Source organism: Ammospiza caudacuta, chromosome 10 (genome assembly GCF_027887145.1).
Source record: "Ammospiza caudacuta isolate bAmmCau1 chromosome 10, bAmmCau1.pri, whole genome shotgun sequence".
Classification (NCBI taxonomy): Eukaryota; Metazoa; Chordata; class Aves; order Passeriformes; family Passerellidae; genus Ammospiza; species Ammospiza caudacuta.
In genome coordinates this window covers 2382240-2394697 of record NC_080602.1, presented here as the reverse complement: position 1 = coordinate 2394697, position 12458 = coordinate 2382240, and positions in this window count along the sequence as shown.

Here is a 12458-nt window from a genome sequence, read left to right as displayed (position 1 = left end):
GTAAGACCAGCCTGACGGTTAAACAACTGGTTCTTCTGGTGGGGAGAAACCCTCCTCTTTAAGGGAAGCAGCCTGATAGTTAAAAGCACCTGTTTGCTCAAACTTCAGGCTCCCTGGCACAGCCTGCATTGCCTTTCCTTCCTGTTCACTGATTTACAGGCAGTGCCACGACGGCCCGGGTTCAGATGTTTGGTGCCATCCGGGGAATTTGGCATTGCCATTTCCATATGTTTTAATCGAAGTTTCAGTCCTTGCAACCACTCTTCAAATGCCAGCTTTCCTTTCTTTTACAGAAAGCTCAAGGTTCCCACAAGTCTTCTGACATCCTCTCTTGCGCTCAGAGAGATGACATTTTCAAACAGATGTTTCCAAAGTTACCAGCATTTGAAAGAATAATGACCTCAAATGCCCCCTGGATTCCAGCTGAGCCCAACTCCATTCTGTGTCAGACACTGAGATTCCCACCTCTAAGGCAGGAGCTGTTTGTGCCCCCGTCCCTCCTGTCCTTCTCCCCAGCAGCCTGTGCCTGTTTTCCCCGGCAGAATCCCTGTCCCTGTGCACCCTGCCAGGAGCAGCTGCACACAGGCTCACATCTCCCCTTGCCCTCACCAGGGGGTTTCTCTCATCCCCGAACACGCCGATGAGAACGTTGGTGCGATGAGTGCCCAGGGCCTGCACTGCCACCACAACTGGGATCTCTGCTGTGCTCTGGGGCTGCACAATCCCACAGGGCTTGGGGCTGGAGTAGAGCACAGCAGAGTCCTCCTTGCGCTTCTGGAAGGGACACAATGAAACGCAGATTCAGAGGGACCTCTCAAGAAACTGTAGGCTCCTTAACATCCACCACAACAGAAACTTACACACACCTTTAAAGCTCCCCAGGACAAAGGTCAAAGGCACAAACAAGATGCAAGAATTGTAGGTTTAGCACTCCCAGGGGATCCTGCAAGAAGGCTGCCAGCACAGGCACTGGTGTCTGTGGGTGCAGCAGCTTTTCACAACCCTCTAAGATCTCCCACAGGAAAACACCCTGAGGACTAGAGCATCAACTGTTTTTTCAGGAGCTTAAACTGCCTCCTAAAGTTTACAGTTTGGTAGGATCCTGCTCTCAGCAGATCTTTAAGACTGAATAGAAAGCAGCAAGGTCTTATCCAAACCCTTTGTTCCCCTAATAATCTCCTCAGGAATATTTGACAGGAGGAGGTGGATGTGATGCCAAACCTGGGGAATAAGCCCGTAGCAGCCAGGAAGGTGGCTGGGATTCCTAATGAGGATCTTTCTCTCGTAGGGCACCTTCAGGTGGCACTCATCACACAGCACCACTGGGGAGGACACTTGGAGCTCAGGAACGAGACATCTGGGCAAAGAGATGACCCCAGGACAATCAGAGATACTGAGAGAATGGAGAATGCCTACCCCCAAAGACTGTGAAATGGAGCAGAACCCATTGGTCACTGTCAAATGCATATTGAAGAGCCCTACAGGGATAAATTGCCTTCTACCTCTTCCCACTCCCACATGTCTTGTCAAGGAGGGGCAAACCCTGAGAGGCAGCACCCAGAGGCTGCCAAGTGCCCCAGGCAGAGCACTTTGCCCCACAGCTGCCTCAGCCCCTCCTTTACCCAAGAAGGCTTGCAAGGACTCCTGCAACAGTGCCAATGACCCACGAGCTCTGGGGAAGCCTTCCCAACAAGGATCAGTGCTCCCTAAGGCTCAAGGAACACACAGCTCCAGGGTCTCAGTAAAACTGACTCCCTTCTCTGCCATTGTGCTGTTGCCCTGCCTGAGAACTCAGCTCTTTGCCCCAGCCCTGGAGGGCACGAGACAGCAGCTGCCCCACAGAGGGGCTGATCAGCCCCTGCCAGGCCCTGCAGCTCCCTGGCTCCTTCACTGCACAGCTCCAGGCACTGCCTGGCCCCAGCTCCACCTGCTGTACACAGTGGCAGCCCAGGCACTGCCTGGATGGCTCTGCCTGGCACAGGGAACAGCACCAGGGAGCTGCATCCCTCTGGGCATCACACTGACACCCACAGCAGCACAGCAGCATGGAATTCTGCTGCAGCAACAACGACTTTTGCTCTCAACTCTGACAACATTAAAGCTCAAAACGGGAAGCAGAGGGAAGGACAAAAACTGGAGCTGACCTGCCACATCAAGGGCTGCTTTCCCCTTGTCACACCTTGCCCTCCCCACTCTTGCTGGGAGCCACTTCTCCCCTGCCATGTGCCCTCATGGACAGAGGCAGAGCCTGACTCTCAGCAGCTGCTTGGTGTGGCCCAAACCAGTGCACCGTGCTCACAGCCAGCACAACTCCACCTCTTGCAGCCTGAAGGAGAGGAGGCCCTCAGGAAATTTGTTCCACCTCAAGCACCAAAAACAAGGCCAATCAATGATATCATTCCTGGTGCCTTTAGAAGAGGGCCCAGGACCGTGCTGGGCTGTGAGCAAACGTGCTTTTCACCACGGGCTGCTGCCCAAGCACTGCTGTTCTCGTGTCCAGCTGGCACAACATGAGGGCATTCAGCAGCACTTCTCCTTGGCAGCTGCAGCCAGCACAGCCTGGGCAAGGCAGTGCCTGGGGGAGGCCAGGCAAGGGCTGGTACCTGGCTGTGATGATCAGGGATGCCACTCCCTTGCCAATACCCTCCAGGTCCACCAGCAATCTCCGGTAGAACTCCATCACCGTGTTGGAGCACAGGGTCACCTGGTGGAAGAGAAGAACAGTTAATGCTTCCTTACAAAAGCTCATTACCCACGGGTGATAACCTCCAGTTCCTGAGGGAGGATTTGCCCTTCATTCTTCTGCTGCTCCATGTGTAGAGCACAGTCTCAGAGTAACAAAAGCCTTCTGGCAATACCACATTTGTTAAACACACCTTGCTATAAGGGCACAGGTCAGTGTTGGGAAATTTAGGAGACTAGAGAATGGAAAAGTACAAGACTGTGGCTAATTCCAAGTCCTGCACCTGTGAGATAGCGTGTCCTTGGGCCTAGCTGTAGTAGGATAACAAATAGTGAGAGAGACATGAGAAAAGAGAGATGTAACCCCTAAGGAATGAGGAAGAGTTAATGGTATAGTTTAACCAATAGATTGCTTGGCTTACAGAATATTCATAAGCTTATTATTTGCTGTATAAGTGTTTGAAGCTTTCTTCAATAAACTGGACCTGTGATGAACCACCTGGTGTCCTGGTCCCCTTCCTATGTCAGGTCAGCTACGTTAAAACATTAGACTACAGCTCCATGCAACACTGCATTCAAATTAAGGGGCCAATTTCTCATCTGACTACAAAGACATCCATGCCGAGGAAATCTGACTCGACCACAACGAGTTCAGCTTTACAGCAGGAGGCTGAGGGCAAAGTGTGGCCCAGCAGGTGCTGGGCAGTTCATGGCTGCCCTTGGACCCTGACCCCAGGCTGGCTCTGAGAACTCCGGCCCCACGCCAGGAGTGGGGAACTGCCCCGGGCTGGGCAATGACCAGAGGCAGAACCCTCAGAACTGCCCCAGGGTGAGCACTGACCAGAGGCAGAACCCTCAGAACTGCCCCAGGCTGGGCATTGACCACAGGCAGAACCCTCAGAACTGCCCCAGGGTGGGCATTGACCACAGGCAGAACCCTCAGAGCCTCTTGCTCTACGCCGCAAGAGACAAGCCACCAACGGGACCAGGCAGAGGAGAAAGGAGGAGGATCTCTGTCTTGAAGTTCCACAAGGAAGGGTTTATTCCAAGCAAAAGGGTCAAAGCCAAAAGAGCCCTGGACACTCCCGTGCAAGGGCTTTTGTACAGATACAAATCAGAGGGTGAATACAAACAGCAAGCCAAAAGGGAATCCTCAGGGGAGCACTGAGGGGATTACATCAAGTGTCTGGGGCCACTTTGGGTAGGAGGGTGGGGAGGATGGCTCACTTGGGCCAATGGGGCCTCCAGGAATAGGGGAATTCCAAAGGGGCATTGCAGACAGGGATTGGCTCCAGGTTAAATTGGCAAAGAAGGTTGGGGAACAAAAGGGGCTGGGTTTGACAGGCAGGGAAAGAGCTGGAACAAGGGGCAGGGAATGGCATGAGGGACAGCTTTGAGGGAGGCTAAAACCCAGGGGTAAACCAACTCAGGGAGAACACGGGGTACCACAGAACAAACCACTTAACAAGGAATCAATACAATAAATTTGAACCGCTACACATGGCTGCAGAGTTTTTTGTCTCCACTGGAGCTTCCTGCAGTGAACAGAAATCATTCTGCTGCCCAGGAGGGGGGAAATGACACCACAAAGAAAAGCTCACTGCTTGATACAATGACATCTCTCTAACAGCCACCTTCTGCCCTCATCCTTGCTCTGCCCCATTGCAATCAAATCAATCGCTCTCAAAAACACAAGAATGGCTTCAGGCCTTGACCATAAGGTCTGTGAACTCAGGCATATGATTTTGGAAAGCAAACAGTGCTCTTTGAGGAACATCCCGAGTAAGCCAGCCAGCAGAGGCGTCCCAGCAGTGCAGATCTCTCAGTGCCAGCATGCTCCAAGCTGGCACCAGAGCTAAAGCCCTCCCACCCTGCAGTGCAGCTCCAGCCCTGGTGCTGCAGCGGCTGTGGCTGGGCTCTTGCCGTACCTCGATGTCCCGGTGTCCCTGGGGGAGGATGGTGCCTCCGCTGGGATTGATGGTGAACTCCCTGGGCTCCACATGGAAATGGATTCCCTTGCTCCAGGCCGGGTCGGTGTCCCTGCGGATCTGATCCACGCTGTCCACAGCCGGCTGCGTGCCATCGTCCGACATGCGGAGCTGGAACGTCAGGGGCACCGCGGAGCTGTTGGTGAGGCGGCAGCGCTGCGTGTAGGGAAAGCCTGGGCAAGGACACAAATATCCATTCAGGCACCCAGCAGGCCATGATCCTGGGGGCAAGATCCTGGCAGGATCAAAGTGGCATTGGAGTGGAGCTCTCTATGATCTGAACTACAGCTCACCCAGAAGCTGCGTGAGGAATTAATCGTCACTTAGCTCCCTTTGACACAGATTCCAGACTGCAGCCTTGAAAATGTCCACTCCTAGCCCTGCTGAACACTGCAAGCTTCTCTCTTTGTGATGGGGCCAAGCTCCCTCACCTGCCCCAAACCAGCACCAGTTCTCTCTCAGTGATGAGTGTGCACCCAGACCCAGCATTTACTCTGAGAATTCAAGCTGTCCAATTCCCTGCTCAGCCTGCCAACACTCCCACCTTTTTCAAGACATATAAAGAGTGAGTTGTCAGTGAGAAGAAGCTACAGCAAAAGAAAGTGAGGATGGAATCCGCAACTAGAACGTGAGGCAAAGAACCCTAATGCAGCTTCTCTCTGCAGGATCCTTAAGGCATCTCTTGCTTTGGGCCAAACAGACTGAGCACGTGACAGCTCAGAGCCCACTCAGCTGGGGGCACAGCCGAGCCTTGCTTTGAGATTAGCAATCAGGAACCAGGTCCCACCTCAGCCCACAAACAGGGACATCACAGCCGTGCTGCTCACTGAGAGTGCTGCCTGCAAGGGTTTACCCCACTTTGGCTCTGAGATTTGCTTTCCATCCTGCAAAGCCAGAGATACAGCCACTCATGGTGGGGATGTCCTGCAGAGCGCGCAGAGCAGCCACAGCCTGCTCTGCACTGCACATCTGGCTGGGCTGGCCAGCTCTGTGGGCAGGAGACTTCTCCCCAGGCCTGCTCACCAAGAGTCAATGGGACACAGATGGGGAGGAAAAACAACTGCAGCTGCAGCCCAGAGCTTCTCTGTGCCCATCCAAGTGACCACTGCCAGCTCCAGCAGGGACTCCAGCAGGGAGGCAAGAGAGGCACAAAAAGGACAAACCCAGATGTCAAAACCTCCAAGGAGACTGAGGCCAGCACATGCAGACAACAGTCAAGAGTTACAAAGAAGCAAAAATACAACAGCTGCCTTCAGCCGAAGAGCCCTTAGGAATGAAAATTGATTCAGCAGGATCAATCTCCTGCTTCAGAACCATATTTCCATCTCTTTCCTTTCGTGTTTCATTCCTTCCAAAGGCAACTTGACAAGCGCCTCTGTGGTGATGCAGGCTGGGGAAGAAGAAGCTCAAGAAAGGCAATGAGTTTCCTTCAGAAGTTCATGAACTTCATTGTTCTGGCTTTAGGCTTGGCAGTGAACGTTGCCCTGGGTCTGGGAAGGGGGACAGGGGTTCTGGGGGGTTTTGGGGGGTTTTGGCCCTGGGCTGGGCTTTTCCCTGGGGGGTTTTTGGGAGTTGTGGCGTGATGCCGTGGGCGGCTGTGCAGTGGGAGCTGAGGCTGGGCAGGGAGCGGAGCTTCCCTTCCTCCCGCTCGGGGGTCGCAGCTCGGCCGCTGCTGCTGCGGGAGGTTTGTGCTTGGCCCGGGGCTGCCCTGGCTGCAGCTCAGCGCTGGCACCGACCCTGCCTGCCTGCCCCGCTGCTGCTGCTGCTGCTGCTGGGCACTGCCCGCATCCCCCTGCCCTCTGGGGCTTTGCAAAAGGAGCATTTCCTCCTTCCCTTCCCTTCCCGCACCGGCTGGGGGGGATCCCTGGCCTGCCAGAGCCCACAGCTCCTCCTGCTGTCACCAGAACTCCACCAAAGGGGAAAAACAGGACTGGGAAATGTCTGTTCTTGCCTTCTTGTCTGTGCTCTCCTGAGACAGTCTAGCAAAGAACTGTTATTCCTTTTCCCACACTTTTGCCTGGGAGCCCTGTCATTTCAAAGGGATAATCATTTGGAGGGAGGGGCTCATCTTTCCATTGCAGCAAGATTCCCACCTTCCTTGGCAGACATCTGTCTTTTAAAGCAGCACAGAGACACCAGAAAATTCTGCCTTTCTATTCCTTGCTTCCACTGGATCTCACAATGGCAAAATGCCCCCTGAGGCAGCAGCAGCAGCAGCAGCTCTGCAGTTCACAGCCTGAAGAGGCTGCTGGGGCAGAGCAGGAGTGAGGGATGCTTTTCTGTTGGAAGGCACACATCCCTGAGGCTGTGTCCCAGCCCAGGGAACACTCACCAAAGGAGATGTCCCCGAAGTCGAGCTCAGCGAGGTCGAAGTGTAAACTCGGTGCAGTGACGCTGCCCCTGCAGGCCGAGGACAGAGCAGGCAATGGCTCGGTTAAAGGCATTGCAAAGCTCCGGCTGTCGTGGCTCGGGGCACAAAACCCGGGCTCAGGGCACCCGGGGTTTCCAACCAACACAGCCCCGTGTGCTCAGCACAGGGCCCTGGGCACAGGAGGCAGCTCCAGCCAAGGGGCAGCAGCCAACAGCCCCTGATGGGCTCTGGGCACAGGGCAGGCAGGAGAAGCCCCCGGGTTGCTGGGGGTCCCATGAAGGACCCTGAACACACACCCAGACATGGCTCCGTGCCTCAGTTTCCCCATCTGCAATGGCATGGACATCAAGGTGTCCCCACTAACTTCTGTAAGCAGCCCTTCCAGCCACAGCTTCCCTGCTTTGCTCCTTCTGAGCTGCAACTGCTGTTCCCATGGAGGAGCTTTCTCAAGAGAGTTTGACCCACACAATCATTACAGACACTTTCTGAGATATAAATCCAGGGCATTCCCAAACATCCTCTGAAAAGAGCAGCAACAGTTCTACCCAGGGCACAGATGAATCCTAGAGGAAAGGACCAGCTTGTCAGCAGTGCACCAGCTGGCACAGCCAAGAGCAAGAGCTTCAACAACCAAACTTGGCTGTCCTGAATCTAGCACAGAACCTCACCTTCCCTTGAACTCAGCAGGCACACTCCAAAAGCCACCAACATCCACTGAAATCAGCACTTGAAGCTGCACAACATTCACCAGTTGATTTCATGGTTGATGCCAATCAGTGCCCACTCTGCCTTTTGGTTCAAAATCAAGAACCAGTCAGCTGTGTCCTCTATTGTACTCACAGGACTGCCCCTGGCTCTGCTCTGCACATCTCAACAAGAGACACCTGCCCCTGCTCAAGGAGAAAGCTGCTTATGCACAAACACCCCATGGCCATTTTGGGGGAGGGACAGAGGAGAATCAATTATTTGATGGTGAAAGGTTCCCTCTTGATTTCCAAATGAAAAAAGCAGCACTTTTCCTCCAAAAACAAAGGCAGCAGATTTGTTTCTGCACTATGGGCAGACCTGCTCACCACTTTTCTCTTGCTAAGGAATAACTTCCTTGTTCTTCTTTACCCATCTCCCTTATCTCATTGGTACCATCAGGTGCAGATTGCTTTCATTTCTTCACTGCCTTGAGCCAGTGCTGCCCAAGAGCAGCAGCCCAGCTCCAAAGCTGCAGAGCAGCCAGCATCAGCTCTCCTGCTTCCACTCCATTATCCTGCAGCACATGGCTCAGGCTGGCAGGGACAAGGCCTCACGCTGCTGTGGTGCTGAGCACTGAGCTCTGCCTCCCCTATGATCCGCCCTTCTCCCTGTGGCTGGGCCAGGATTGTCTCTTGCCATGGCACCAGCCCACAGTTCCTGACTCCCACATCAGCGCTTTGCTGGCTGTGCAAAGGAGGCACCAGAGCCCTCTGGGCACAGGAGCTGGGGGCACAGCTTGTGCCCCACAGCATGGCCATGAGAGGTGAGCTGAGGCTGCTGCTGCCCATCTGGCATGGATTATTCACACAAGGTTTTACAAACACTGCTGCTGCTGCTGCAGAATCAGCCAGGCTGGCCCATCTGCAAAGCCCTGGGGGCCTTGCTGGGTGTTCAGGTGGGACATCCCAGAGCAGCTGCTGCCCAAAGCTGATCCATCCCACTGCCTGCCATGGCCCAAGGCACAGGGAGATCCCTGCAGGGACGAGTCATTCCAGCTCCCAGCCACCACACAGGGCAGGAGGCAGCCTGACACCAAAGCAATGCCAGCGGCAGAGCAGAGATTCAGACCTCAGGAAACACCTTTCTCCTCTGCTCCACCCCAAAAGGAGGCAGGTGGGGGATGTCCCAGAGACAGCTACAGATGTGCCCACCCAGCTCCCAGGGTCCTTACTTGATGGTCAGGATGGCAGGCGTAGGAGATCCAGCCACACTGAACTGGAACTCCTCCTCAAAGCTCCCCAGCACGGTGGCACTGAAGGAGATCTGCACACTCTGGCTCCCACCTGCTGCAATGATGCCTTCCTCGGGGGCAAACTTGAAACACAAGCCCAGGTTGGTGGCTGAAGGGAGACAGGTGAAGGGAGCATCAATAGCTCCTTGGTTCATCAGTTTCACCTGCAGCAGCAAGAGAGCAAAATGGAAATACGTGTGGAATCTCCCCTTCTTGTGAGTTATTGTCTAATGATGCAATGAACACCCAGAAAAGGCAGAAGATGCTTTGTGCTGCTGAATGGCAGAAGTCCAAAGATTCAACAGGACAACTTCTGCCTTTGGGTTTTCATGCAGAGCAGTGGCAACTCCACAGAACTGCAGTCACCCTGGGCTTATCCCATGGACACAGAGCAGTGCCCCTCTGCCCAGCAGCACCAAGCGCATTGAGAGCTGGCGCTGAGAGCAACGTGGGCTGATTGCAGCTGCCTAGGGAATCACCCCAGAGCTGCTGCTGCCCCAGTGAGCACAGCTCCAACAGCACCATCTGCTCATTCACCTTTTCCCAGACCATGAAAACAATACATTGAGAATGAGGCATCAGCGTCAAAACGTACAGAGAGCACCATCGTTTGTAACAAATCTCAGCGTGTCTTTCCCATCCACAGCCAAGATTTTGAAAGTGTCTGCCATGATGCAGTGCCTCATGAAGTTTTTGCAAGCTTGACTCTACTGGGGGGGAGGCAAATAGGTAGAAAAACCCTTTGCTTTATTCCCAGGAACACTTTTCTCTTTCTAGAGCCAGAGATGCACCAAGGTTGAAGTGCTGTGAGGGACTGGTCAGCAAGGGAGAGAACTCCCAAGGATTTCCTGTGATTGCAGCAATAAGCAGAAGACACTTGGCTGGCAGCTGTTGGCAGTGGGCTGAAGCTCAAAGGCAGCCACTTTGGTGCAGCTGCTTCTGCAGAGCCCAGTCCAAAGGTGCCTTGTGTCTGGCACTGCCACAAAAGCCTCTGAACATGCAGCTTTTTGACCCAGGCTTGGTTTCATGGGCCAAGGAGTTGTTTTGTAGGAAGCCTCCCAGCTGATCCCTAAGGAAGGCTGCCCAAAGGCAGGGACTGGGGCTTCAGGAACAACTGACACACCTTTGTGTCCCCCCAGATTTGAGCAGTCCATCAAATATTCCCTGCTCACAGCTTCCCAGGTTGGCAGCAAGTCCACAGCTGCACCAGGCTTGCTGCTGCCTCAGGAGCCATCAGGATCCATTCCAAGCCCTGCTGCTCACCTCATAGACATGGGGGGTGTTGACGAAAACGTTCCCAAGGTTCAGAGTAGGAGAGCTGAGTTCAACCAAGGGTCCTTGGCCTTCCCCTCTGAGCTGCAGGGGCAGCCTGCTCTCACAGCCTGGGGAGAGATGTCCATTGCAGTACAATCATTCCCTCTGCTCCACTGGATTTTCCAGGCTGCCTCAGTGCTAGTCCCCAACTCTGAGCTGGATGCAACCAGCTCCTGATGCTGCAGGAGAAGATATGGACCCTTCTCTTCCCTCAGGACATATCCCCTGAGGCTGACTTGCAATTTCTAACCCATTCCCTGGGCTGCTTTCCAATTTGAGCCACCAGTTTGCTGAGTTTAAAACATCTCTGGTTCCTGTAGTGACAGGCCATGGAGGTATGGGTAGAAATGGAGAGAAAGGAGATTTAGGTGAGATATTCGGGAAGAAATTTTCCCTGTGAGGGTGGTGAGGCACTGGAGCAGGTTCCCCAGGGATGTTGTGGAGGTTCCAGCCCTGCAAGTGTTCCAACCCAGGCTGGAAGGGGCTTGGAGCTCCCTGCTCTATGGGGAGGTGTTCCTGCCCATGGTAGGGGCCTTGGGACTAGATGATCTCTAAGGTCCATTCCATCCTTACCATACTGTGATTCTGTGGTTTCCTTCCCCTGCACCTAGAGGAGCTTTGAAATCCATTCAGTGCAGGCACAAAGCTCCAACAGGGTTTGGCAATTGCCAAACTCCCTGGCCCAGGAGCACAGGACTTTGTTGCCCAGGTGCTCCCCTTGTGACACTCAGCACTGTGTTCTATTGCCACAGACTGAGAGCTGCAAGGTGACAACTGCCACACAGGGAGAGAAGCAGCTGCTGGCCAAGGCTGCTCCCTCTACCAACAGCCCGGGCTCAGTGGGCTCAGCCCCCTCTGCTCTGCTGCTGTCTGGGCACTGGGAGGTGGTCCAGGCTCAGGGAGCCCATTTCTAACTCAGCTCCTGCTCCCTGATGATGGATCCATGGCAAATGGAGCCATCCTGGAGGCCAGGGTCCTGCAGGGGCTGAGTCCTTGTTCACTGAAGCTGTTCTGCTCTGGAGCTCTCTGGCCTTTGAGGGAATGCTGGCAAAGCCACGGCATGAAAACCTCTCCCTGCACTGCCTGGGCTGTTCTGGGATCAGTCAGGCACACACAGCATTCTGAGCCCTGGCCTGGCACGGGAGACTCCCTGGGAGCTGCAGGGCCAGGGGGGATGTGCCAGCACTGCCCTGCTGACCAGGGACCCTTCCCAGCACTTCCATGGGAGCCCAGTGGGCTCAGGCTGGCACCATGGCTTCACTGAGGGGGAGAGAGGCAGGGCAAAGGAGCTGCACCTGAGATGCTGCAGTAAGCCACACTTCCATACTCCAGTGCTTCCAGGGGTTTGAAGGTCACCTTGATTTCAGCTGAACAATTCGGCCCGATTTCTCCCTCCTACACCAGAAAGGGACAGCAAAAGATTGGTCTGCAAACTTCACATTCTTGTTTTCACCACCCTCCTGTAAGCCTTTGTTTAGAGCATCAGTGATGAGTGAACAACACAAGGAGTCAAGGAAACACTCCAAACCCAGCCCAACACAGCTCTCAATGCTCAGCTGATCAGCTCCCACTCTCCACAATATTCCTGCTGCTCTGACACAAGCTCTTGGGCACATCATGCTGCTGTCAGCTACAGTGGGATGCAACTGCCACTGTGCCCTGCTGGCTCTTGGCCTTAGATGGGCCATAGCTGTAACCAAGAAGAGAACATGATCCCCTTCCTTGGAAATAAAAATATTAGTTTAACCTCTACTGAAAGAAAGCAGAGGCTGGGATTATTCTAGGGTTTACTCCAAGATGAGAAGGGTGTTCCACTGTGCACACACCAGGCATTCATCATCTCTCACAATGCCAGTACTCAGAATCAAGGCTCTGGTTGATGGGAGCATGTGGCAGTTTGCTTGCACCACCAGAAAAGGAAAAGGTTTTCTGTCCCTGTGTGCAGGACAACTCCAAAGGCCCATTTTAACCTTCCACCCTGGTGTCCAGGCTCACAGATGACGCTGGAAGGGACACTCAGAAATAGTGCAAGGCATGGTTACAGGAGGGGATTGGCATTTCTGTCATTAACCTTGGGCTGAATTTGGCCTCCTTTTGCTAGGGAACAATTGCAAGCTTCAGGTCA